Below are 27,901 nucleotides of genomic sequence, written 5' to 3'. Positions count from 1 at the left end.
TACGAGTACTATGTGTTCTAAGACATTTCCTTCTAAATCGAGTAACGTTCCTATGGAAACGACAGGATTTTCTTTTGGGATACGACAATCTCATTTCCGATCCACTAATCCTTCTTTACTGCATCCCTCACTCCCACACATTGACGAATTCACACGGAAATTGCGTCGCTATGAAATACTATGTGTTCTAAGACATTTCCTTCTAAATCGAGTAACGTTTCTATGGAAACGACAGGATTTTCTTTTGGGATACGACAATCACATTTCCGATCCACTAATCCTTCTTTACTCCATCCCTCACTCCAAATCATTGACGAATTCACACGGAAATTACGTCGCTATGAATTACTACGGGTTCTATGACTTCTCCTTGTAAATGGAGTAACGTTTCTATGGAAACGACAGGTTTTTCTTTTGGGATACGACAATCTCATTTCCGATCCACTAATCCTTCTTTACTGCATCCCTCACTCCCACACATTGACGAATTCACACAGAAATTGCGTCGCTATGAAATACGAGTACTATGTGCTCTAAGACATTTCCTTCTAAATCGAGTAACGTTTCTATGGAAACGACAGGATTTTCTTTTGGGATACGACAATCTCATTTCCGATCCACTAATCCTTCTTTACTGCATCCCTCACTCCCACACATTGACGAATTCACACGGAAATTGCGTCGCTATGAAATACGAGTACTATGTGTTCTAAGACATTTCCTTCTAAATCGAGTAACGTTTCTATGGAAACGACAGGATTTTCTTTTGGGATACGACAATCTCACTTCCGATCCACTAGTCCTTTTTTACTGCATCCCTCACTCCCACACATTGACGAATTCACACGGAAATTGAGTCGCTATGAAATTCGAGTACTATGTGTTCTAAGACATTTCCTTCTAAATCGAGTAACGTTTCTATGGAAACGACAGGATTTTCTTTTGGGATACGACAATCTCATTTCCGATCCACTAATCCTTCTTTACTGCATCCCTCACTCCCACACATTGACGAATTCACACGGAAATTGCGTCGCTATGAAATACGAGTACTATGTGTTCTAAGACATTTCCTTCTAAATCGAGTAACGTTTCTATGGAAACGACAGGATTTTCTTTTGGGATACGACAATCACATTTCCGATCCACTAATCCTTCTTTACTGCATCCCTCACTCCCAAACATTGACGAATTCACACGGAAATTGCGTCGCTATGAAATACTATGTGTTCTAAGACATTTCCTTCTAAATCGAGTAACGTTTCCATGGAAACGACAGGATTTTCTTTTGGGATACGACAATCTCATTTCCGATCCACTAATCCTTCTTTACTGCATCCCTCACTCCCACACATTGACGAATTCACACGGAAATTGCGTCGCTATGAAATACGAGTACAATGTGTTCTAAGACATTTCCTTCTAAATCGAGTAACGTTTCTATGGAAACGACAGGATTTTCTTTTGGGATACGACAATCACATTTCCAATCCACTAATCCTTCTTTACTGCATCCTTCACTCCCACACATTGACGAATTCACACGGAAATTGCGTCGTTATGAAATACGAGTACTATGTGTTCTAAGACATTTCCTTCTAAATCGAGTAACGTTTCTATGGAAACGACAGGATTTTCTTTTGGGATACGACAATCACATTTCCGATCCACTAATCCTTCTTTACTGCATCCTTCACTCCCACACATTGACGAATTCACACGGAAATTGCGTCGCTATGAATTACTATGGGTTCTATGACTTCTCCTTCTAAATCAAGTAACGTTTCTATGGAAACGACAGGACTTTTTTTTGGGATACGACAATCTCATTTTCGATCCACTAATCCTTCCTTACTGCATCCCTCACTCCCAAACATTGACGACTTCACACGGAAATTGCGTCGCTATGAAATACTATGTGTTCTAAGACATTTCCTTCTAAATCGAGTAACGTTTCTATGGAAACGACAGGATTTTCTTTTGGGATACGACAATCACATTTCCGATCCACTAATCTTTCTTTACTGCATCCCTCACTCCCACACATTGACGAATTCACACGGAAATTGCGTCGCTATGAATTACTACGGGTTCTATGACTTCTCCTTCTAAATCGAGTAACGTTTCTGTGGAAACGACAGGATTTTCTTTTGGGATTCGACAATCACATTTCCGATCCACTAATCTTTCTTTACTGCATCCCTCACTCCCAAACATTGACGATTTCACACGGAAATTGCGTCGCTATGAAATACGAGTACTATGTGTTCTAAGACATTTTCTTCTAAATCGAGTAACGTTTCTATGGAAACGCCAGGATTTTCTTTTGGGATACGACAATCACATTTCCGATCCACTAATCCTTCTTTACTCCATCCCTCGCTCCCAAACATTGACGAATTCACACGGAAATTCCGTCGCTATGAAATACGAGTACTATGTGTTCTAAGACATTTCCAATCTAAATCGAGTAACGTTTCTATGGAAACGACAGGATATTCTTTTGGGATACGACAATCTCATTTCCGATCCACTAATCCTTCTTTACTGCATCCCTCACTCCCAAACATTGACGATTTCACACGGAAATTGCGTCGCTATGAAATACTATGTGTTCTAAGACATTTCCTTCTAAATCGAGTAACGTTTCTATGGAAACGACAGGATTTTCTTTTGGGATACGACAATCACATTTCCGATCCACTAATCCTTCTTTACTGCATCCCTCACTCCCACACATTGACGAATTCACACGGAAATTGCGTCGCTATGAATTACTACGGGTTCTATGACATCTCCTTCTAAATCGAGTAACGTTTCTGTGGAAACAACAGGATTTTCTTTTGGGATTCGACAATCACATTTCCGATCCACTAATCTTTCTTTACTGCATCCCTCACTCCCAAACATTGACGAATTCACACGGAAATTGCGTCGCTATGAAATACGAGTACTATGTGTTCTAAGACATTTCCTTCTAAATCGAGTAACGTTTCTATGGAGACGACAGGATTTTCTTTTGGGATACGACAATCCCATTTCCGATCCACTAATCCTTCTTTACTGCATCCCTCACTCCCACACATTGACGAATTCACACGGAAATTGCGTCGCTATGAAATACGAGTACTATGTGTTCTAAGACATTTCCTTCTAAATCGAGTAACGTTTCTATGGAAACGCCAGGATTTTCTTTTGGGATACGACAATCTCATTTCCGATCCACTAATCCTTCTTTACTGCATCCCTCACTCCCACACATTGACGAATTCACACGGAAATTGCGTCGCTATGAAATACGAGTACTATGTGTTCTAAGACATTTCCTTCTAAATCGAGTAACGTTTCTATGGAAACGACAGGATTTTCTTTTGGGATACGACAATCACATTTCCGATCCACTAATCCTTCTTTACTCCATCCCTCAATCCCAAACATTGACAAATTCACACGGAAATTCCGTCGCTATGAAATACGAGTACTATTTGTTCTAAGACATTTCCTTCTAAATTGAGTAACGTTTCTATGGAAACGACAGGATTTTGTTTTGGGATACGACAATCTCATTTCCGATCCACTAATCCTTCTTTATTGCATCCCTCACTCCCAAACATTGACGAATTCACACGGAAATTGCGTCGCTATGAAATACTATGTGTTCTAAGACATTTCCTTCTAAATCGAGTAACGTTTACTATGGAAACGACAGGATTTTCTTTTGGGATACGACAATCTCATTTCCGATCCACTAATCCTTCTTTACTGCATCCCTCACTCCCACACATTGAAGAATTCACACGGAAATTGCGTCGCTATGAAATACGAGTACTATGTGTTCTAAGACATTTCCTTCTAAATCGAGTAACGTTTCTATGGAAACGACAGGATTTTCTTTTGGGATACGACAATCACATTTCCGATCCACTAATCCTTCTTTACTCCATCCCTCACTCCCAAACATTGACGAATTCACACGGAAATTCCGTCGCTATGAAATACGAGTACTATGTGTTCTAAGACATTTCCAATCTAAATCGAGTAACGTTTCTATGGAAACGACAGGATATTCTTTTGGGATACGACAATCTCATTTCCGATCCACTAATCCTTCTTTACTGCATCCCTCACTCCCAAACATTGACGATTTCACACGGAAATTGCGTCGCTATGAAATACTATGTGTTCTAAGACATTTCCTTCTAAATCGAGTAACGTTTCTATGGAAACGACAGGATTTTCTTTTGGGATACGACAATCACGTTTCCGATCCACTAATCTTTCTTTACTGCATCCCTCACTCCCACACATTGACGAATTCACACGGAAATTGCGTCACTATGAATTACTACGGGTTCTATGACTTCTCCTTCTAAATCGAGTAACGTTTCTGTGGAAACGACAGGATTTTCTTTTGGGATTCGACAATCACATTTCCGATCCACTAATCTTTCTTTACTGCATCCCTCACTCCCAAACATTGACGAATTCACACGGAAATTGCGTCGCTATGAAATACGAGTACTATGTGTTCTAAGACATTTCCTTCTAAATCGAGTAACGTTTCTATGGAAACGACAGGATTTTCTTTTGGGATACGACTATCTCATTTCCGATCCACTAATCCTTCTTTACTGCATCCCTCACTCCCACACATTGACGAATTCACACGGAAATTGCGTCGCTATGAAATACGAGTACTATGTGTTCTAAGACATTTCCTTCTAAATCGAGTAACGTTTCTATGGAAACGCCAGGATTTTCTTTTGGGATACGACAATCTCATTTCCGATCCACTAATCCTTCTTTACTGCATCCCTCACTCCCACACATTGACGAATTCACACGGAAATTGCGTCGCTATGAAATACGAGTACTATGTGTTCTAAGACATTTTCTTCTAAATCGAGTTACGTTTCTATGGAAACGCCAGGATTTTCTTTTGGGATACGACAATCACATTTCCGATCCACTAATCCTTCTTTACTCCATCCCTCACCCACAAACATTGACGAATTCACACGGAAATTCCGTCGCTATGAAATACGAGTACTATGTGTTCTAAGACATTTCCAATCTAAATCGAGTAACGTTTCTATGGAAACGACAGGATATTCTTTTGGGATACGACAATCTCATTTCCGATCCACTAATCCTTCTTTACTGCATCCCTCACTCCCAAACATTGACGATTTCACACGGAAATTGCGTCGCTATGAAATACTATGTGTTCTAAGACATTTCCTTCTAAATCGAGTAACGTTTCTATGGAAACGACAGGATTTTCTTTTGGGATACGACAATCACATTTCCGATCCACTAATCCTTCTTTACTGCATCCCTCACTCCCACACATTGACGAATTCACACGGAAATTGCGTCGCTAAGAATTACTACGGGTACTATGACTTCTCCTTCTAAATCGAGTAACGTTTCTGTGGAAACAACAGGATTTTCTTTTGGGATTCGACAATCACATTTCCGATCCACTAATCTTTCTTTACTGCATCCCTCACTCCCAAACATTGACTAATTCACACGGAAATTGCGTCGCTATGAAATACGAGTACTATGTGTTCTAAGACATTTCCTTCTAAATCGAGTAACGTTTCTATGGAGACGACAGGATTTTCTTTTGGGATACGACAATCCCATTTCCGATCCACTAATCCTTCTTTACTGCATCCCTCACTCCCACACATTGACGAATTCACACGGAAATTGCGTCGCTATGAAATACGAGTACTATGTGTTCTAAGACATTTCCTTCTAAATCGAGTAACGTTTCTATGGAAACGCCAGGATTTTCTTTTGGGATACGACAATCTCATTTCCGATCCACTAATCCTTCTTTACTGCATCCCTCACTCCCACACATTGACGAATTCACACGGAAATTGCGTCGCTATGAAATACGAGTACTATGTGTTCTAAGACATTTCCTTCTAAATCGAGTAACGTTTCTATGGAAACGACAGGATTTTCTTTTGGGATACGACAATCACATTTCCGATCCACTAATCCTTCTTTACTCCATCCCTCAATCCCAAACATTGACAAATTCACACGGAAATTCCGTCGCTATGAAATACGAGTACTATTTGTTCTAAGACATTTCCTTCTAAATTGAGTAACGTTTCTATGGAAACGACAGGATTTTCTTTTGGGATACGACAATCTCAATTCCGATCCACTAATCCTTCTTTATTGCATCCCTCACTCCCAAACATTGACGAATTCACACGGAAATTGCGTCGCTATGAAATACTATGTGTTCTAAGACATTTCCTTCTAAATCGAGTAACGTTTCTATGGAAACGACAGGATTTTCTTTTGGGATACGACAATCACATTTCCGATCCACTAATCCTTCTTTACTCCATCCCTCACTCCCAAACATTGACGAATTCACACGGAAATTGCGTCGCTATGAATTACTATGGGTTCTATGACTTCTCCTTCTAAATCGAGTAACGTTTCTATGGAAACGACAGGATTTTCTTTTGGGATACGACAATCTCATTTCCGATCCACTAATCCTTCTTTACTGCATCCCTCACTCCCACACATTGACGAATTCACACGGAAATTGCGTCGCTATGAAATACGAGTACTATGTGTTCTAAGACATTTCCTTCTAAATCGAGTAACGTTTCTATGGAAACGACAGGATTTTCTTTTGAGATACGACAATCTCATTTCTGATCCACTAATCCTTCTTTACTGCATCCCTCACTCCCACACATTGGCGAATTCACACGGAAATTGCGTCGCTATGAAATACGAGTACTATGTGTTCTAAGACATTTCCTTCTAAATCGAGTAACGTTTCTCTGGAAACGACAGGATTTTCTTTTGGGATACGACAATCTCATTTCCGATCCACTAATCCTTCTTTACTGCATCCCTCACTCCCACACATTGAAGAATTCACACGGAAATTGAGTCGCTATGAAATACGAGTACTATGTGTTCTAAGACATTTCCTTCTAAATCGAGTAACGTTTCTATGGAAACGACAGGATTTTCTTTTGGGATACGACAATCTCATTTCCGATCCACTAATCCTTCTTTACTGCATCCCTCACTCCCACACATTGACGAATTCACACGGAAATTGCGTCGCTATGAAATACGAGTACTATGTGTTCTAAGACATTTCCTTCTAAATCGAGTAACGTTTCTATGGAAACGACAGGATTTTCTTTTGGGATACGACAATCACATTTCCGAACCACTAATCCTTCTTTACTGCATCCTTCACTCCCACACATTGACGAATTCACACGGAAATTGCGTCGCTATGAATTACTATGGGTTCTATTACTTCTCCTTCTAAATCAAGTAACGTTTCTATGGAAACGACAGGACTTTTTTTTGGGATACGACAATCTCATTTTCGATCCACTATTCCTTCCTTACTGCATCCCTCACTCCCAAACATTGACGAATTCACACGGAAATTGCGTCGCTATGAAATACTATGTGTTCTAAGACATTTCCTTCTAAATCGAGTAACGTTTCTATGGAAACGACTGGATTTTCTTTTGGGATACGATAATCTCATTTCCGATCCACTAATCCTTCTTTACTGCATCCCTCACTCCCAAACATTGACGAATTCACACGGAAATTCCGTCGCTATGAAATGCGAGTACCATGAGTTCTAAGACATTTCCTTCTAAATCGGGTAACGTTTCTATGGAAACGCCAGGATTTTCTTTTGGGATACGACAATCTCATTTCCGATCCACTAATCCTTCTTTACTGCATCCCTCACTCCCAAACATTGACGAATTCACACGGAAATTGCGTCGCTATGAAATACTATGTGTTCTAAGACATTTCCTTCTAAATCGAGTAACGTTTCTATGGAAACGACAGGCTTTTCCTTTGGGATACGACAATCACATTTCCGATCCACTAATCCTTCTTTACTTCATCCCTCACTCCCAAACATTGACGAATTCACACGGAAATTTTCGTCGCTATGAATTATTATGGGTTCTATGACTTCTCCTTCTAAATCGAGTAACGTTTCTATAGAAACGACAGGATTTTCTTTTGGGATACGACAATCTCATTTCCGACCCACTAATCCTTCTTTACTGCATCCCTCACCCCCACACATTGGCGAATTCACACGGAAATTGCGTCGCTATGAAATACGTGTACTATGTGTTCTAAGACATTTCCTTATAAATCGAGTAACGTTTCTATGGAAACGACAGGATTTTCTTTTGGGATACGACAATCTCATTTCCGATCCACTAATCCTTCTTTACTGCATCCCTCACTCCCACACATTGACGAATTCACACGGAAATTCGTCGCTATGAAATACGAGTACTATGTGTTCTAAGACATTTCCTTCTAAATCGAGTAACGTTTCTATGGAAACGACAGGATTTTCTTTTGGGATACGACAATCTCATTTCCGATCCACTAATCCTTCTTTACTGCATCCCTCTCTCCCACACATTGACGAATTCACACGGAAATTGCGTCGCTATGAAATACGAGTACTATGTGGTCTAAGACATTTCCTTCTAAATCGAGTAACGTTTCTATGGAAACGACAGGATTTTTTTTTTGGGATACGACAATCACATTTCCGATCCACTAATCCTTCTTTACTGCATCCCTCACTCCCAAACATTGATGAATTCACACGGATATTGCGTCGCTATGAATTACTATGGGTTCTATGACTTCTCCTTCTAAATCGAGTAACGTTTCTATGGAAACGACAGGATTTTCTTTTGGGATACGACAATCTCATTTCCGATCCACTAATCCTTCTTTACTGCATCCCTCACTCCCACACATTGACGAATTCACACGGAAATTGCGTCGCTATGAAATACGAGTACTATGTGTTCTAAGACATTTCCTTATAAATCGAGTAACGTTTCTATGGAAACGACAGGATTTTCTTTTGGGATACGACAATCTCATTTCCGATCCACTAATCCTTCTTTACTGCATCCCTCACTCCCACACATTGACGAATTCACACGGAAATTGCGTCGCTATGAAATACGAGTACTATGTGTTCTAAGACATTTCCTTCTAAATCGAGTAACGTTTCTATGGAAACCACAGGATTTTCTTTTGGGATACGACAATCTCATTTCCGATCCACTAATCCTTCTTTACTGCATCCCTCACTCCCACACATTGACGAATTCACACGGAAATTGCGTCGCTATGAAATATTATGTGTTCTAAGACATTTCCTTCTAAATCGAGTAACGTTTCTATGGAAACGCCAGGATTTTCTTTTGGGATACGACAATCACATTTCCGATCCACTAATCCTTCTTTACTGCATCCCTCACTCCCAAACATTGACGAATTCACACGGAAATTCCGTCGCTATGAAATACGAGTACTATGTGTTAGAAGACATTTCCTTCTAAATCGAGTAACGTTTCTATGGAAACGACAGGATTTTCTTTTGGGATACGACAATCACATTTCCGATCCACTAACCCTTCTTTACTGCATCCCTCACTCCCACACATTGACGAATTCACACGGAAATTGCGTCGCTATGAAATACGAGTACTATGTGTTCTAAGACATTTCGTTCTAAATCGAGTAACGTATCTGTGGAAACGACAGGATTTTCTTTTGGGATACGACAATCACATTTCCGATCCACTAATCCTTCTTTACTGCATTCCCCACTCCCACACATTCACGAATTCACACGGAAATTGCGTCGCTATGAATTACTATGGATTCTATGACTTCTCCTTCTATATCAAGTAACGTTTCTATGGAAACGACAGGACTTTTTTTTGGGATACGACAATCACATTTCCGATCCACTAATCCATCTTTACCCGCATCCCTCACTCCCTCACATTTACGAATTCACACGGAAATTGCGTCGCTATGAAATACGAGTACTATGTGTTCTAAGACATTTCCTTCTAAATCGAGTAACGTTTCTATGGAAACCACAGGATTTTCTTTTGGGATACGACAATCACATTTCCGATCCACTAATCCATCTTTACCCGCATCCCTCACTCCCAAACATTGACGAATTCACAGGGAAATTGCGTCGCTATGAAATACTATGTTTCTAAGACATTTCTTTCTAAATCGAGTAACGTTTCTATGGAAACGACAGAATTTTCTTTTGGGATACGACAATCTCATTTCCGATCCACTAATCCTTCTTTACTGCATCCCTCACTCCCTCACATTTACGAATTCACACGGAAATTGCGTCGCTATGAAATACGAGTACTATGTGTTCTAAGACATTTCCTTCTAAATCGAGTAACGTTTCTATGGAAACCACAGGATTTTCTTTTGGGATACGACAATCTCATTTCCGATCCACTAATCCTTCTTTACTGCATCCCTCACTCCGAAACATTGACGAATTCACACGGAAATTCCGTCGCTATGAAATACGAGTACTATGTGTTCTAAGACATTTCCTTCTAAATCGAGTAACGTTTCTATGGAAACGACAGGATTTTCTTTTGGGATACGACAATCTCATTTCCGATCCACTAATCCTTCTTTACTGCATCCCTCACTCCCACACATTGGCGAATTCACACGGAAATTCCGTCGCTATGAAATACGAGTACTATGTGTTCTACGACATTTCCTTCTAAATCGAGTAACGTTTCTATGGAAACGACAGGATTTTCTTTTGGGATACGACAATCTCATTTCCGATCCACTAATCCTTCTTTACTGGATCCCTCACTCCGAAACATTGACGAATTCACACGGAAATTCCGTCGCTATGAAATACTATGTGTTCTAAGACATTTCTTTCTAAATCGAGTAACGTTTCTATGGAAACGATAGAATTTTCTTTTGGGATACGACAATCTCATTTCCGATCCACTAATCCTTCTTTACTGCATCCCTCACTCCCACACATTGACGAATTCACACGGAAATTGCGTCGCTATGAAATACGAGTACTATGTGTTCTAAGACATTTCCTTCTAAATCGAGTAACGTTTCTATGGAAACGACAGGATTTTCTTTTGGGATACGACAATCTCATTTCCGATCCACTAATCCTTCTTTACTGCATCCCTCACTCCCAAACATTGACGAATTCACACGGAAATTGCGTCGCTATGAAATACGAGTACTATGTGTTCTAAGACATTTTCTTCTACATCGAGTAACGTTTCAATGGAAACGACAGGATTTTCTTTTGGTATACGACAATCTCATTTCCGATCCACTAATCCTTCTTTACTGCATCCCTCACTCCAAAACATTGACGAATTCACACGGAAATTCCGTCGCTATGAAATACGAGTACTATGTGTTCTAAGACATTTCCTTCTAAATCGAGTAACGTTTCCATGGAAACGACAGGATTTTCTTTTGGGATACGACAATCACATTTCCGATCCACTAATCCATCTTTACCCGCATCCCTCACTCCCAAACATTGCCGAATTCACACAGAAAATGCGTCGCTATGAAATTCTATGTGTTCTAAGACATTACTTTCTAAATCGAGTAACGTTTCTATGGAAACGACAGAATTTTCTTTTGGGATACGACAATCTCATTTCCGATCCACTAATCCTTCTTTACTGCATCCCTCACTCCCACACATTGACGAATTCACACGGAAATTGCATCGCTATGTAATACGAGTACTATGTGTTCTAAGACATTTCCTTCTAAATCGAGTAACGTTTCTATGGAAACGACAGGATTTTCTTTTGGGATACGACAATCTCATTTCCGATCCACTAATCCTTCTTTACTGCATCACTCACTCCCAAACATTGACGAATTCACACGGAAATTCCGTAGCTATGAAATACGAGTACTATGTGTTCTAAGACATTTCCTTCTAAATCGAGTAACGTTTCTATGGAAACGACAGGATTTTCTTTTGGGATACGACAATCACATTTCCGATCCACTAATCCATCTTTACCCGCATCCCTCACTCCCAAACATTAACGAATTCACACGGAAATTGCGTCGCTATGAAATACGAGTACTATGTGTTCTAAGACATTTCCTTCTAAATCGAGTAACGTTTCCATGGAAACGACAGGATTTTCTTTTGGGATACGACAATCACATTTCCGATCCACTAATCCATCTTTACCCGCATCCCTCACTCCCAAACATTGACGAATTCACACAGAAATTGCGTCGCTATGAAATTCTATGTGTTCTAAGACATTACTTTCTAAATCGAGTAACGTTTCTATGGAAACGACAGAATTTTCTTTTGGGATACGAAAATCTCATTTCCGATCCACTAATCCTTCTTTACTGCATCCCTCACTCCCACACATTGACGAATTCACACGGAAATTGCATCGCTAAGAAATACGAGTACTATGTGTTCTAAGACTTTTCCTTCTAAATCGAGTAACGTTTCTATGGAAACGACAGGATTTTCTTTTGGGATACGACAATCACATTTCCGATCCACTAATTCATCTTTACCCGCATCCCTCACTCCCAAACATTAACGAATTCACACGGAAATTGCGTCGCTATGAAATACGAGTACTATGTGTTCCAAGACATTTCCTTCTAAATCGAGTAACGTTTCTATGGAAACGACAGGACTTTTTTTTGGGATACGACAATCTCATTTCCGATCCACTAATCCTTCTTTACTGCATCCCTCACTCCCACACATTGACGAATTCACACGGAAATTGCGTCGCTATGAAATACGAGTACTATGTGTTCTAAGACTTTTCCTTCTAAATCGAGTAACGTTTCTATGGAAACGACAGGATTTTCTTTTGGGATACGACAATCTCATTTCCGATCCACTAATCCATCTGCACCCGCATCCCTCACTCCCAAACATTGACGAATTCACACGGAAATTGCGTCGCTATGAATTACCATGTGTTCTAAGACATTTCTTTCTAAATCGAGTAACGTTTCTATGGAAACGACAGAATTTTCTTTTGGGATACGACAATCTCATTTCCGATCCACTAATCCTTCTTTACTGCATCCCTCGCTCCCACACATTGGCGAATTCACACGGAAATTGCGTCGCTATGAAATACGAGTACTATGTGTTCTAAGACATTTCCTTCTAAATCGAGTAACGTTTCTATGGAAACGACAGGATTTTCTTTTGGGATACGACAATCTCACTTCCGATCCACTAATCCTTCTTTACTGCATCCCTCACTCCCAAACATTGACGAATTCACACGGAAATTCCGTCGCTATGAAATACGAGTACTATGTGTTCTAAGACATTTCCTTCTAAATCGAGTAATGTTTCTATGGAAACGACAGGATTTTCTTTTGGGATACGAGAATCACATTTCCGATCCACTAATCCATCTTTACCCGCATCCCTCACTCCCAAACATTGACGAATTCACACGGAAATTGCGTCGCTATGAAATACTATGTGTTCTAAGACATTTCTTTCGAAATCGAGTAACGTTTCTATGGAAACGACAGAATTTTCTTTTGGGATACGACAATCTCATTTCCGATCCACTAATCCTTCTTTACTGCATCCCTCACTCCCACACATTGCCGAATTCACACGGAAATTGCGTCGCTATGAAATACGAGTACTATGTGTTCTAAGACATTTCCCTCTAAATCGAGTAACGTTTCTATGGAAACGACAGGATTTTCTTTTGGGATACGACAATCTCATTTCCGATCCACTAATCCTTCTTTACTGCATCCCTCACTCCCACACATTGACGAATTCACACGGAAATTGCGTCGCTATGAAATACGAGTACTATGTGTTCTAAGACTTTTCCTTCTAAATCGAGTAACGTTTCTATGGAAACGACAGGATTTTCTTTTGGGATACGACAATCTCATTTCCGATCAACTAATCCTTCTTTACTGCATCCCTCACTCCCAAACATTGCCGAATTCACACGGAAATTCCGTCGCTATGAAATACGAGTACTATGTGTTCTAAGACATTTCCTTCTAAATCGAGTAACGTTTCTATGGAAACGACAGGATTTTCTTTTGGGATACGACAATCTCATTTCCGATCCACTAATCCTTCTTTACTGCATCCCTCACTCCCACACATTGGCGAATTCACACGGAAATTCCGTCGCTATGAAATACGAGTACTATGTGTTCTAAGACATTTCCTTCTAAATCGAGTAACGTTTCTATGGAAACGACAGGATTTTCTTTTGGGATACGACAATCTCATTTCCGATCGACTAATCATTCTTTACTGCATCCCTCACTCCCACACATTGGCGAATTCACACGGAAATTCCGTCGCTATGAAATACGAGTACTATGTGTTCTAAGACATTTCCTTCTAAATCGAGTAACGTTTCTATGGAAACGACAGGATTTTCTTTTGGGATACGACAATCTCATTTCCGATCCACTAATCCTTCTTTACTGCATCCCTCACTCCCAAACATTGACGAATTCACACGGAAATTGCGTCGCTATGAAATACGAGTACTATGTGTTCTAAGACATTTTCTTCTAAATCGAGTAACGTTTCAATGGAAACGACAGGATTTTCTTTTGGTATACGACAATCTCATTTCCGATCCACTAATCCTTCTTTACTGCATCCCTCACTCCAAAACATTGACGAAATCACACGGAAATTCCGTCGCTATGAAATACGAGTACTATGTGTTCTAAGACATTTCCTTCTAAATCGAGTAACGTTTCCATGGAAACGACAGGATTTTCTTTTGGGATACGACAATCACATTTCCGATCCACTAATCCATCTTTACCCGCATCCCTCACTCCCAAACATTGACGAATTCACACAGAAAATGCGTCGCTATGAAATTCTATGTGTTCTAAGACATTACTTTCTAAATCGAGTAACGTTTCTATGGAAACGACAGAATTTTCTTTTGGGATACGACAATCTCATTTCCGATCCACTAATCCTTCTTTACTGCATCCCTCACTCCCACACATTGACGAATTCACACGGAAATTGCATCGCTATGAAATACGAGTACTATGTGTTCTAAGACATTTCCTTCTAAATCGAGTAACGTTTCTATGGAAACGACAGGATTTTCTTTTGGGATACGACAATCACATTTCCGATCCACTAATCCATCTTTACCCGCATCCCTCACTCCCAAACATTAACGAATTCACACGGAAATTGCGTCGCTATGAAATACGAGTACTATGTGTTCTAAGACATTTCCTTCTAAATCGAGTAACGTTTCCATGGAAACGACAGGATTTTCTTTTGGGATACGACAATCACATTTCCGATCCACTAATCCATCTTTACCCGCATCCCTCACTCCCAAACATTGACGAATTCACACAGAAATTGCGTCGCTATGAAATTCTATGTGTTCTAAGACATTACTTTCTAAATCGAGTAACGTTTCTATGGAAACGACAGAATTTTCTTTTGGGATACGACAATCTCATTTCCGATCCACTAATCCTTCTTTACTGCATCCCTCACTCCCACACATTGACGAATTCACACGGAAATTGCATCGCTATGAAATACGAGTACTATGTGTTCTAAGACATTTCCTTCTAAATCGAGTAACGTTTCTATGGAAACGACAGGATTTTCTTTTGGGATACGACAATCACATTTCCGATCCACTAATTCATCTTTACCCGCATCCCTCACTCCGAAACATTAACGAATTCACACGGAAATTGCGTCGCTATGAAATACGAGTACTATGTGTTCCAAGACATTTCCTTCTAAATCGAGTAACGTTTCTATGGAAACGACAGGACTTTTTTTTGGGATACGACAATCTCATTTCCGATCCACTAATCCTTCTTTACTGCATCCCTCACTCCCACACATTGACGAATTCACACGGAAATTGCGTCGCTATGAAATACGAGTACTATGTGTTCTAAGACTTTTCCTTCTAAATCGAGTAACGTTTCTATGGAAACGACAGGATTTTCTTTTGGGATACAACAATCTCATTTCCGATCCACTAATCCATCTTCACCCGCATCCCTCACTCCCAAACATTGACGAATTCACACGGAAATTGCGTCGCTATGAATTACCATGTGTTCTAAGACATTTCTTTCTAAATCGAGTAACGTTTCTATGGAAACGACAGAATTTTCTTTTGGGATACGACAATCTCATTTCCGATCCACTAATCCTTCTTTACTGCATCCCTCGCTCCCACACATTGGCGAATTCACACGGAAATTGCGTCGCTATGAAATACGAGTACTATGTGTTCTAAGACATTTCCTTCTAAATCGAGTAACGTTTCTATGGAAACGACAGGATTTTCTTTTGGGATACGACAATCCCACTTCCGATCCACTAATCCTTCTTTACTGCATCCCTCACTCCCAAACATTGACGAATTCACACGGAAATTCCGTCGCTATGAAATACGAGTACTATGTGTTCTAAGACATTTCCTTCTAAATCGAGTAATGTTTCTATGGAAACGACAGGATTTTCTTTTGGGATACGACAATCACATTTCCGATCCACTAATCCATCTTTACCCGCATCCCTCACTCCCAAACATTGACGAATTCACACGGAAATTGCGTCGCTATGAAATACCATGTGTTCTAAGACATTTCTTTCTAAATCGAGTAACGTTTCTATGGAAACGACAGAATTTTCTTTTGGGATACGACAATCTCATTTCCGATCCACTAATCCTTCTTTACTGCATCCCTCACTCCCACACATTGCCGAATTCACACGGAAATTGCGTCGCTATGAAATACGAGTACTATGTGTTCTAAGACATTTCCCTCTAAATCGAGTAACGTTTCTATGGAAACGACAGGATTTTCTTTTGGGATACGACAATCTCATTTCCGATCCACTAATCCTTCTTTACTGCATCCCTCACTCCCACACATTGACGAATTCACACGGAAATTGCGTCGCTATGAAATACGAGTACTATGTGTTCTAAGACTTTTCCTTCTAAATCGAGTAACGTTTCTATGGAAACGACAGGATTTTCTTTTGGGATACGACAATCTCATTTCCGATCAACTAATCCTTCTTTACTGCATCCCTCACTCCCAAACATTGCCGAATTCACACGGAAATTCCGTCGCTATGAAATACGAGTACTATGTGTTCTAAGACATTTCCTTCTAAATCGAGTAACGTTTCTATGGAAACGACAGGATTTTCTTTTGGGATACGACAATCTCATTTCCGATCCACTAATCCTTCTTTACTGCATCCCTCACTCCCACACATTGGCGAATTCACACGGAAATTCCGTCGCTATGAAATACGAGTACTATGTGTTCTAAGACATTTCCTTCTAAATCGAGTAACGTTTCTATGGAAACGACAGGATTTTCTTTTGGGATACGACAATCTCATTTCCGATCCACTAATCCTTCTTTACTGGATCCCTCACTCCGAAACGTTGACGAATTCACACGGAAATTCCGTCGCTATGAAATACTATGTGTTCTAAGACATTTCTTTCTAAATCGAGTAACGTTTCTATGGAAACGATAGAATTTTCTTTTGGGATACGACAATCTCATTTCCGATCCACTAATCCTTCTTTACTGCATCCCTCACTCCCACACATTGACGAATTCACACGGAAATTGCGTCGCTATGAAATACGAGTACTATGTGTTCTAAGACATTTCCTTCTAAATCGAGTAACGTTTCTATGGAAACGACAGGATTTTCTTTTGGGATACGACAATCTCATTTCCGATCCACTAATCCTTCTTTACTGCATCCCTCACTCCCAAACATTGACGAATTCACACGGAAATTGCGTCGCTATGAAATACGAGTACTATGTGCTCTAAGACATTTTCTTCTAAATCGAGTAACGCTTCAATGGAAACGACAGGATTTTCTTTTGGTATACGACAATCTCATTTCCGATCCACTAATCCTTCTTTACTGCATCCCTCACTCCAAAACATTGACGAATTCACACGGAAATTCCGTCGCTATGAAATACGAGTACTATGTGTTCTAAGACATTTCCTTCTAAATCGAGTAACGTTTCCATGGAAACGACAGGATTTTCTTTTGGGATACGACAATCACATTTCCGATCCACTAATCCATCTTTACCCGCATCCCTCACTCCCAAACATTGAAGAATTCACACAGAAAATGCGTCGCTATGAAATTCTATGTGTTCTAAGACATTACTTTCTAAATCGAGTAACGTTTCTATGGAAACGACAGAATTTTCTTTTGGGATACGACAATCTCATTTCCGATCCACTAATCCTTCTTTACTGCATCCCTCACTCCCACACATTGACGAATTCACACGGAAATTGCATCGCTATGAAATACGAGTACTATGTGTTCTAAGACATTTCCTTCTAAATCGAGTAACGTTTCTATGGAAACGACAGGATTTTCTTTTGGGATACGACAATCTCATTTCCGATCCACTAATCCTTCTTTACTGCATCACTCACTCCCAAACATTGACGAATTCACACGGAAATTCCGTAGCTATGAAATACGAGTACTATGTGTTCTAAGACATTTCCTTCTAAATCGAGTAACGTTTCTATGGAAACGACAGGATTTTCTTTTGGGATACGACAATCACATTTCCGATCCACTAATCCATCTTTACCCGCATCCCTCACTCCCAAACATTAACGAATTCACACGGAAATTGCGTCGCTATGAAATACGAGTACTATGTGTTCTAAGACATTTCCTTCTAAATCGAGTAACGTTTCCATGGAAACGACAGGATTTTCTTTTGGGATACGACAATCACATTTCCGATCCACTAATCCATCTTTACCCGCATCCCTCACTCCCAAACATTGACGAATTCACACAGAAATTGCGTCGCTATGAAATTCTATGTGTTCTAAGACATTACTTTCTAAATCGAATAACGTTTCTATGGAAACGACAGAATTTTCTTTTGGGATACGACAATCTCATTTCCGATCCACTAATCCTTCTTTACTGCATCCCTCACTCCCACACATTGACGAATTCACACGGAAATTGCATCGCTATGAAATACGAGTACTATGTGTTCTAAGACATTTCCTTCTAAATCGAGTAACGTTTCTATGGAAACGACAGGATTTTCTTTTGGGATACGACAATCACATTTCCGATCCACTAATTCATCTTTACCCGCATCCCTCACTCCCAAACATTAACGAATTCACACGGAAATTGCGTCGCTATGAAATACGAGTACTATGTGTTCCAAGACATTTCCTTCTAAATCGAGTAACGTTTCTATGGAAACGACAGGACTTTTTTTTGGGATACGACAATCTCATTTCCGATCCACTAATCCTTCTTTACTGCATCCCTCACTCCCAAACTTTGACGAATTCACACGGAAATTCCGTCGCTATGAAATACGAGTACTATGTGTTCTAAGACATTTCCTTCTAAATCGAGTAAGGTATCTATGGAAACGACAGGATTTTCTTTTGGGATATGACAATCTCATTTCATAACCACTAATCCTTCTTTACTGCATCCCTCACTCCCTCACATTGACGAATTCACACGGAAATTGCGTCGCTATGAAATACGAGTACTAAGTGTTCTAAGACATTTCCTTCTAAATCGAGTAACGTTTCTATGGAAACGACAGAATTTTCTTTTGGGATACGACAATCTCATTTCCGATCCACTAATCCTTCTTTACTGCATCCCTCGCTCCCACACATTGGCGAATTCACACGGAAATTGCGTCGCTATGAAATACGAGTACTATGTGTTCTAAGACATTTCCTTCTAAATCGAGTAACGTTTCTATGGAAACGACAGGATTTTCTTTTGGGATACGACAATCTCATTTCCGATCCACTAATCCTTCTTTACTGCATCCCTCACTCCCAAACATTGACGAATTCACACGGAAATTGCGTCGCTATGAAATACGAGTACTATGTGTTCTAAGACATTTCCTTCTAAATCGAGTAACGTTTCTATGGAAACGACAGGATTTTCTTTTGGGATACGACAATCTCATTTCCGATCCACTAATCCTTCTTTACTGCATCCCTCACTCCCAAACATTGACGAATTCACACGGAAATTGCGTCGCTATGAAATACGAGTACTATGTGTTCTAAGACATTTTCTTCTAAATCGAGTAACGTTTCAATGGAAACGACAGGATTTTCTTTTGGTATACGACAATCTCATTTCCGATCCACTAATCCTTCTTTACTGCATCCCTCACTCCAAAACATTGACGAATTCACACGGAAATTCCGTCGCTATGAAATACGAGTACTATGTGTTCTAAGACATTTCCTTCTAAATCGAGTAACGTTTCCATGGAAACGACAGGATTTTCTTTTGGGATACGACAATCACATTTCCGATCCACTAATCCATCTTTACCCGCATCCCTCACTCCCAAACATTGACGAATTCACACAGAAAATGCGTCGCTATGAAATTCTATGTGTTCTAAGACATTACTTTCTAAATCGAGTAACGTTTCTATGGAAACGACAGAATTTTCTTTTGGGATACGACAATCTCATTTCCGATCCACTAATCCTTCTTTACTGCATCCCTCACTCCCACACATTGACGAATTCACACGGAAATTGCATCGCTATGAAATACGAGTACTATGTGTTCTAAGACATTTCCTTCTAAATCGAGTAACGTTTCTATGGAAACGACAGGATTTTCTTTTGGGATACGACAATCTCATTTCCGATCCACTAATCCTTCTTTACTGCATCACTCACTCCCAAACATTGACGAATTCACACGGAAATTCCGTAGCTATGAAATACGAGTACTATGTGTTCTAAGACATTTCCTTCTAAATCGAGTAACGTTTCTATGGAAACGACAGGATTTTCTTATGGGATACGACAATCACATTTCCGATCCACTAATCCATCTTTACCCGCATCCCTCACTCCCAAACATTAACGAATTCACACGGAAATTGCGTCGCTATGAAATACGAGTACTATGTGTTCTAAGACATTTCCTTCTAAATCGAGTAACGTTTCCATGGAAACGACAGGATTTTCTTTTGGGATACGACAATCACATTTCCGATCCACTAATCCATCTTTACCCGCATCCCTCACTCCCAAACATTGACGATTTCACACAGAAATTGCGTCGCTATGAAATTCTATGTGTTCTAAGACATTACTTTCTAAATCGAGTAACGTTTCTGTGGAAACGACAGAATTTTCTTTTGGGATACGACAATCTCATTTCCGATCCACTAATCCTTCTTTACTGCATCCCTCACTCCCACACATTGACGAATTCACACGGAAATTGCATCGCTATGAAATACGAGTACTATGTGTTCTAAGACATTTCCTTCTAAATCGAGTAACGTTTCTATGGAAACGACAGGATTTTCTTTTGGGATACGACAATCACATTTCCGATCCACTAATTCATCTTTACCCGCATCCCTCACTCCCAAACATTAACGAATTCACACGGAAATTGCGTCGCTATGAAATACGAGTACTATGTGTTCCAAGACATTTCCTTCTAAATCGAGTAACGTTTCTATGGAAACGACAGGACTTTTTTTTGGGATACGACAATCTCATTTCCGATCCACTAATCCTTCTTTACTGCATCCCTCACTCCCACACATTGACGAATTCACACGGAAATTGCGTCGCTATGAAATACGAGTACTATGTGTTCTAAGACTTTTCCTTCTAAATCGAGTAACGTTTCTATGGAAACGACAGGATTTTCTTTTGGGATACGACAATCTCATTTCCGATCCACTAATCCATCTTCACCCGCATCCCTCACTCCCAAACATTGACGAATTCACACGGAAATTGCGTCGCTATGAATTACCATGTGTTCTAAGACATTTCTTTCTAAATCGAGTAACGTTTCTATGGAAACGACAGAATTTTCTTTTGGGATACGACAATCTCATTTCCGATCCACTAATCCTTCTTTACTGCATCCCTCGCTCCCACACATTGGCGAATTCACACGGAAATTGCGTCGCTATGAAATACGAGTACTATGTGTTCTAAGACATTTCCTTCTAAATCGAGTAACGTTTCTATGGAAACGACAGGATTTTCTTTTGGGATACGACAATCTCACTTCCGATCCACTAATCCTTCTTTACTGCATCCCTCACTCCCAAACATTGACGAATTCACACGGAAATTCCGTCGCTATGAAATACGAGTACTATGTGTTCTAAGACATTTCCTTCTAAATCGAGTAATGTTTCTATGGAAACGACAGGATTTTCTTTTGGGATACGACAATCACATTTCCGATCCACTAATCCATCTTTACCCGCATCCCTCACTCCCAAACATTGACGAATTCACACGGAAATTGCGTCGCTATGAAATACTATGTGTTCTAAGACATTTCTTTCTAAATCGAGTAACGTCTCTATGGAAACGACAGAATTTTCTTTTGGGATACGACAATCTCATTTCCGATCCACTAATCCTTCTTTACTGCATCCCTCACTCCCACACATTGGCGAATTCACACGGAAATTGCGTCGCTATGAAATACGAGTACTATGTGTTCTAAGACATTTCCCTCTAAATCGAGTAACGTTTCTATGGAAACGACAGGATTTTCTTTTGGGATACGACAATCTCATTTCCGATCCACTAATCCTTCTTTACTGCATCCCTCACTCCCAAACATTGAAGAATTCACACAGAAATTGCGTCGCTATGAAATACGAGTACTATGTGTACTAAGACATTTTCTTCTAAATCGAGTAACGTTTCAATGGAAACGACAGGATTTTCTTTTGGTATACGACAATCTCATTTCCGATCCACTAATCCTTCTTTACTGCATCCCTCACTCCGAAACATTGACGAATTCACACGGAAATTCCGTCGCTATGAAATACGAGTACTATGTGTTCTAAGACATTTCCTTCTAAATCGAGTAACGTTTCCATGGAAACGACAGGATTTTCTTTTGGGATACGACAATCACATTTCCGATCCACTAATCCATCTTTACCCGCATCCCTCACTCCCAAACATTGACGAATTCACACGGAAATTGCGTCGCTATGAAATTCTATGTGTTCTAAGACATTACTTTCTAAATCGAGTAACGTTTCTATGGAAACGACAGAATTTTCTTTTGGGATACGACAATCTCATTTCCGATCCACTAATCCTTCTTTACTGCATCCCTCACTCCCACACATTGACGAATTCACACGGAAATTGCGTCGCTATGAAATACGAGTACTATGTGTTCTAAGACTTTTCCTTCTAAATCGAGTAACGTTTCTATGGAAACGACAGGATTTTCTTTTGGGATACGACAATCACATTTCCGATCCACTAATCCATCTTTACCCGCATCCCTCACTCCCAAACATTAACGAATTCACACGGAAATTGCGTCGCTATGAAATACGAGTACTATGTGTTCCAAGACATTTCCTTCTAAATAGAGTAACGTTTCTATGGAAACGACAGGACTTTTTTTTGGGATACGACAATCTCATTTCCGATCCACTAATCCTTCTTTACTGCATCCCTCGCTCCCACACATTGACGAATTCACACGGAAATTGCGTCGCTATGAAATACGAGTACTATGTGTTCTAAGACTTTTCCTTCTAAATCGAGTAACGTTTCTATGGAAACGACAGGATTTTCTTTTGGGATACGACAATCTCATTTCCGATCCACTAGTCCTTCTTTACTGCATCCCTCACTCCCAAGTATTGCCGAATTCACACGGAAATTCCGTCGCTATGAAATACGAGTACTATGTGTTCTAAGACATTTCCTTCTAAATCGAGTAACGTTTCTATGGAAACGACAGGATTTTCTTTTGGGATACGACAGACTCATTTCCGATCCACTAATCCTTCTTTACTGCATCCCTCACTCCCACACATTGGCGAAGTCACACGGAAATTCCGTCGCTATGAAATACGAGTACTATGTGTTCTAAGACATTTCCTTCTAAATCGAGTAACGTTTCTATGGAAACGACAGGATTTTCTTTTGGGATACGACAATCACATTTCCGATCCACTAATCCATCTTCACCCGCATCCCTCACTCCCAAACATTGACGAATTCACACGGAAATTGCGTCGCTATGAAATACCATGTGTTCTAAGACATTTCTTTCTAAATCGAGTAACGTTTCTATGGAAACGACAGAATTTTCTTTTGGGATACGACAATCTCATTTCCGATCCACTAATCCTTCTTTACTGCATCCCTCACTCCCACACATTGGCGAATTCACAAGGAAATTGCGTCGCTATGAAATACGAGTACTATGTGTTCTAAGACATTTCCTTCTAAATCGAGTAACGTTTCTATGGAAACGACAGGATTTTCTTTTGGGATACGACAATCTCACTTCCGATCCACTAATCCTTCTTTACTGCATCCCTCACTCCCAAACATTGACGAATTCACACGGAAATTACGTCGCTATGAAATACGAGTACTATGTGTTCTAAGACATTTCCTTCTAAATCGAGTAACGTTTCTATGGAAACGACAGGATTTTCTTTTGGGATACGACAATCACATTTCCGATCCACTAATCCATCTTTACCCGCATCCCTCACTCCCAAACATTGACGAATTCACACGGAAATTGCGTCGCTATGAAATTCTATGTGTTCTAAGACATTTCTTTCTAAATCGAGTAACGTTTCTATGGAAACGACAGAATTTTCTTTTGGGATACGATAATCTCATTTCCGATCCACTAATCCTTCTTTACTGCATCGCTCACTCCCACACATTGACGAATTCACACGGAAATTGCATCGCTATGAAATACGAGTACTATGTGTTCTAAGACATTTCCTTCTAAATCGAGTAACGTTTCTATGGAAACGACAGGATTTTCTTTTGGGATACGACAATCTCATTTCCGATCCACTAATCCTTCTTTACTGCATCACTCACTCCCAAACATTGACGAATTCACACGGAAATTCCGTAGCTATGAAATACGAGTACTATGTGTTCTAAGACATTTCCTTCTAAATCGAGTAACGTTTCTATGGAAACGACAGGATTTTCTTTTGGGATATGACAATCACATTTCCGATCCACTAATCCATCTTTACCCGCATCCCTCACTCCCAAACATTAACGAATTCACACGGAAATTGCGTCGCTATGAAATACGAGTACTATGTGTTCCAAGACATTTCCTTCTAAATCGAGTAACGTTTCTATGGAAACGACAGGACTTTTTTTTGGGATACGACAATCTCATTTCCGATCCACTAATCCTTCTATACTGCATCCCTCACTCCCAAACATTGACGAATTCACACGGAAATTGCGTCGCTAAAATACTATGTGTTCTAAGACATTTCCTTCTAAATCGAGTAACGTTTCTATGGAAACGACAAGATTTTCTTTTGGGATACGACAATCTCATTTCCGATCCACTAATCCTTCTTTACTGCATCCCTCACTCCCACACATTGACGAATTCACACGGAAATTTCGTCGCTATGAAATACGAGTACTATGTGTTCTAAGACATTTCCTTCTAAATGGAGTAACGTTTCTATGGAAACGACAGGATTTTCTTTTGGGATACGACAATCACATTTCCGATCCACTAATCCATCTTTACCCGCATCCCTCACTCCCAAACATTAACGAATTCACACGGAAATTGCGTCGCTATGAAATACGAGTACTATGTGTTCCAAGACATTTCCTTCTAAATAGAGTAACGTTTCTATGGAAACGACAGGACTTTTTTTTGGGATACGACAATCTCATTTCCGATCCACTAATCCTTCTTTACTGCATCCCTCGCTCCCACACATTGACGAATTCACACGGAAATTGCGTCGCTATGAAATACGAGTACTATGTGTTCTAAGACTTTTCCTTCTAAATCGAGTAACGTTTCTATGGAAACGACAGGATTTTCTTTTGGGATACGACAATCTCATTTCCGATCCACTAGTCCTTCTTTACTGCATCCCTCACTCCCAAGTATTGCCGAATTCACACGGAAATTCCGTCGCTATGAAATACGAGTACTATGTGTTCTAAGACATTTCCTTCTAAATCGAGTAACGTTTCTATGGAAACGACAGGATTTTCTTTTGGGATACGACAATCTCATTTCCGATCCACTAATCCTTCTTTACTGCGTCCCTCACTCCCACACATTGGCGAAGTCACACGGAAATTCCGTCGCTATGAAATACGAGTACTATGTGTTCTAAGACATTTCCTTCTAAATCGAGTAACGTTTCTATGGAAACGACAGGATTTTCATTTGGGATACGACAATCACATTTCCGATCCACTAATCCATCTTCACCCGCATCCCTCACTCCCAAACATTGACGAATTCACACGGAAATTGCGTCGCTATGAAATACCATGTGTTCTAAGACATTTCTTTCTAAATCGAGTAACGTTTCTATGGAAACGACAGAATTTTCTTTTGGGATACGACAATCTCATTTCCGATCCACTAATCCTTCTTTACTGCATCCCTCACTCCCACACATTGGCGAATTCACAAGGAAATTGCGTCGCTATGAAATACGAGTACTATGTGTTCTAAGACATTTCCTTCTAAATCGAGTAACGTTTCTATGGAAACGACAGGATTTTCTTTTGGGATACGACAATCTCACTTCCGATCCACTAATCCTTCTTCACTGCATCCCTCACTCCCAAACATTGACGAATTCACACGGAAATTACGTCGCTATGAAATACGAGTACTATGTGTTCTAAGACATTTCCTTCTAAATCGAGTAACGTTTCTATGGAAACGACAGGATTTTCTTTTGGGATACGACAATCACATTTCCGATCCACTAATCCATCTTTACCCGCATCCCTCACTCCCAAACATTGACGAATTCACACGGAAATTGCGTCGCTATGAAATTCTATGTGTTCTAAGACATTTCTTTCTAAATCGAGTAACGTTTCTATGGAAACGACAGAATTTTCTTTTGGGATACGATAATCTCATTTCCGATCCACTAATCCTTCTTTACTGCATCGCTCACTCCCACACATTGACGAATTCACACGGAAATTGCATCGCTATGAAATACGAGTACTATGTGTTCTAAGACATTTCCTTCTAAATCGAGTAACGTTTCTATGGAAACGACAGGATTTTCTTTTGGGATACGACAATCTCATTTCCGATCCACTAATCCTTCTTTACTGCATCACTCACTCCCAAACATTGACGAATTCACACGGAAATTCCGTAGCTATGAAATACGAGTACTATGTGTTCTAAGACATTTCCTTCTAAATCGAGTAACGTTTCTATGGAAACGACAGGATTTTCTTTTGGGATATGACAATCACATTTCCGATCCACTAATCCATCTTTACCCGCATCCCTCACTCCCAAACATTAACGAATTCACACGGAAATTGCGTCGCTATGAAATACGAGTACTATGTGTTCCAAGACATTTCCTTCTAAATCGAGTAACGTTTCTATGGAAACGACAGGACTTTTTTTTGGGATACGACAATCTCATTTCCGATCCACTAATCCTTCTTTACTGCATCCCTCACTCCTACACATTGACGAATTCACACGGAAATTGCGTCGCTATGAAATACGAGTACTATGTGTTCTAAGACTTTTCCTTCTAAATCGAGTAACGTTTCTATGGAAACGACAGGATTTTCTTTTGGGATACGACAATCTCATTTCCGATCAACTAATCCTTCTTTACTACATCCCTCACTCCCAAACATTGCCGAATTCACACGGAAATTCCGTCGCTATGAAATACGAGTACTATGTGTTCTAAGACCTCTCCTTCTAAATCGAGTAACGTTTCTATGGAAACGACAGGATTTTCTTTTGGGATACGACAATCTCATTTCCGATCCACTAATCCTTCTTTACTGCATCCCTCACTCCCACACATTGGCGAATTCA

Source organism: Schistocerca serialis, chromosome 6 (assembly GCF_023864345.2).
Source record: "Schistocerca serialis cubense isolate TAMUIC-IGC-003099 chromosome 6, iqSchSeri2.2, whole genome shotgun sequence".
NCBI lineage: Eukaryota > Metazoa > Arthropoda > Insecta > Orthoptera > Acrididae > Schistocerca > Schistocerca serialis.
Note: the sequence above shows the minus strand (reverse complement) of the source record.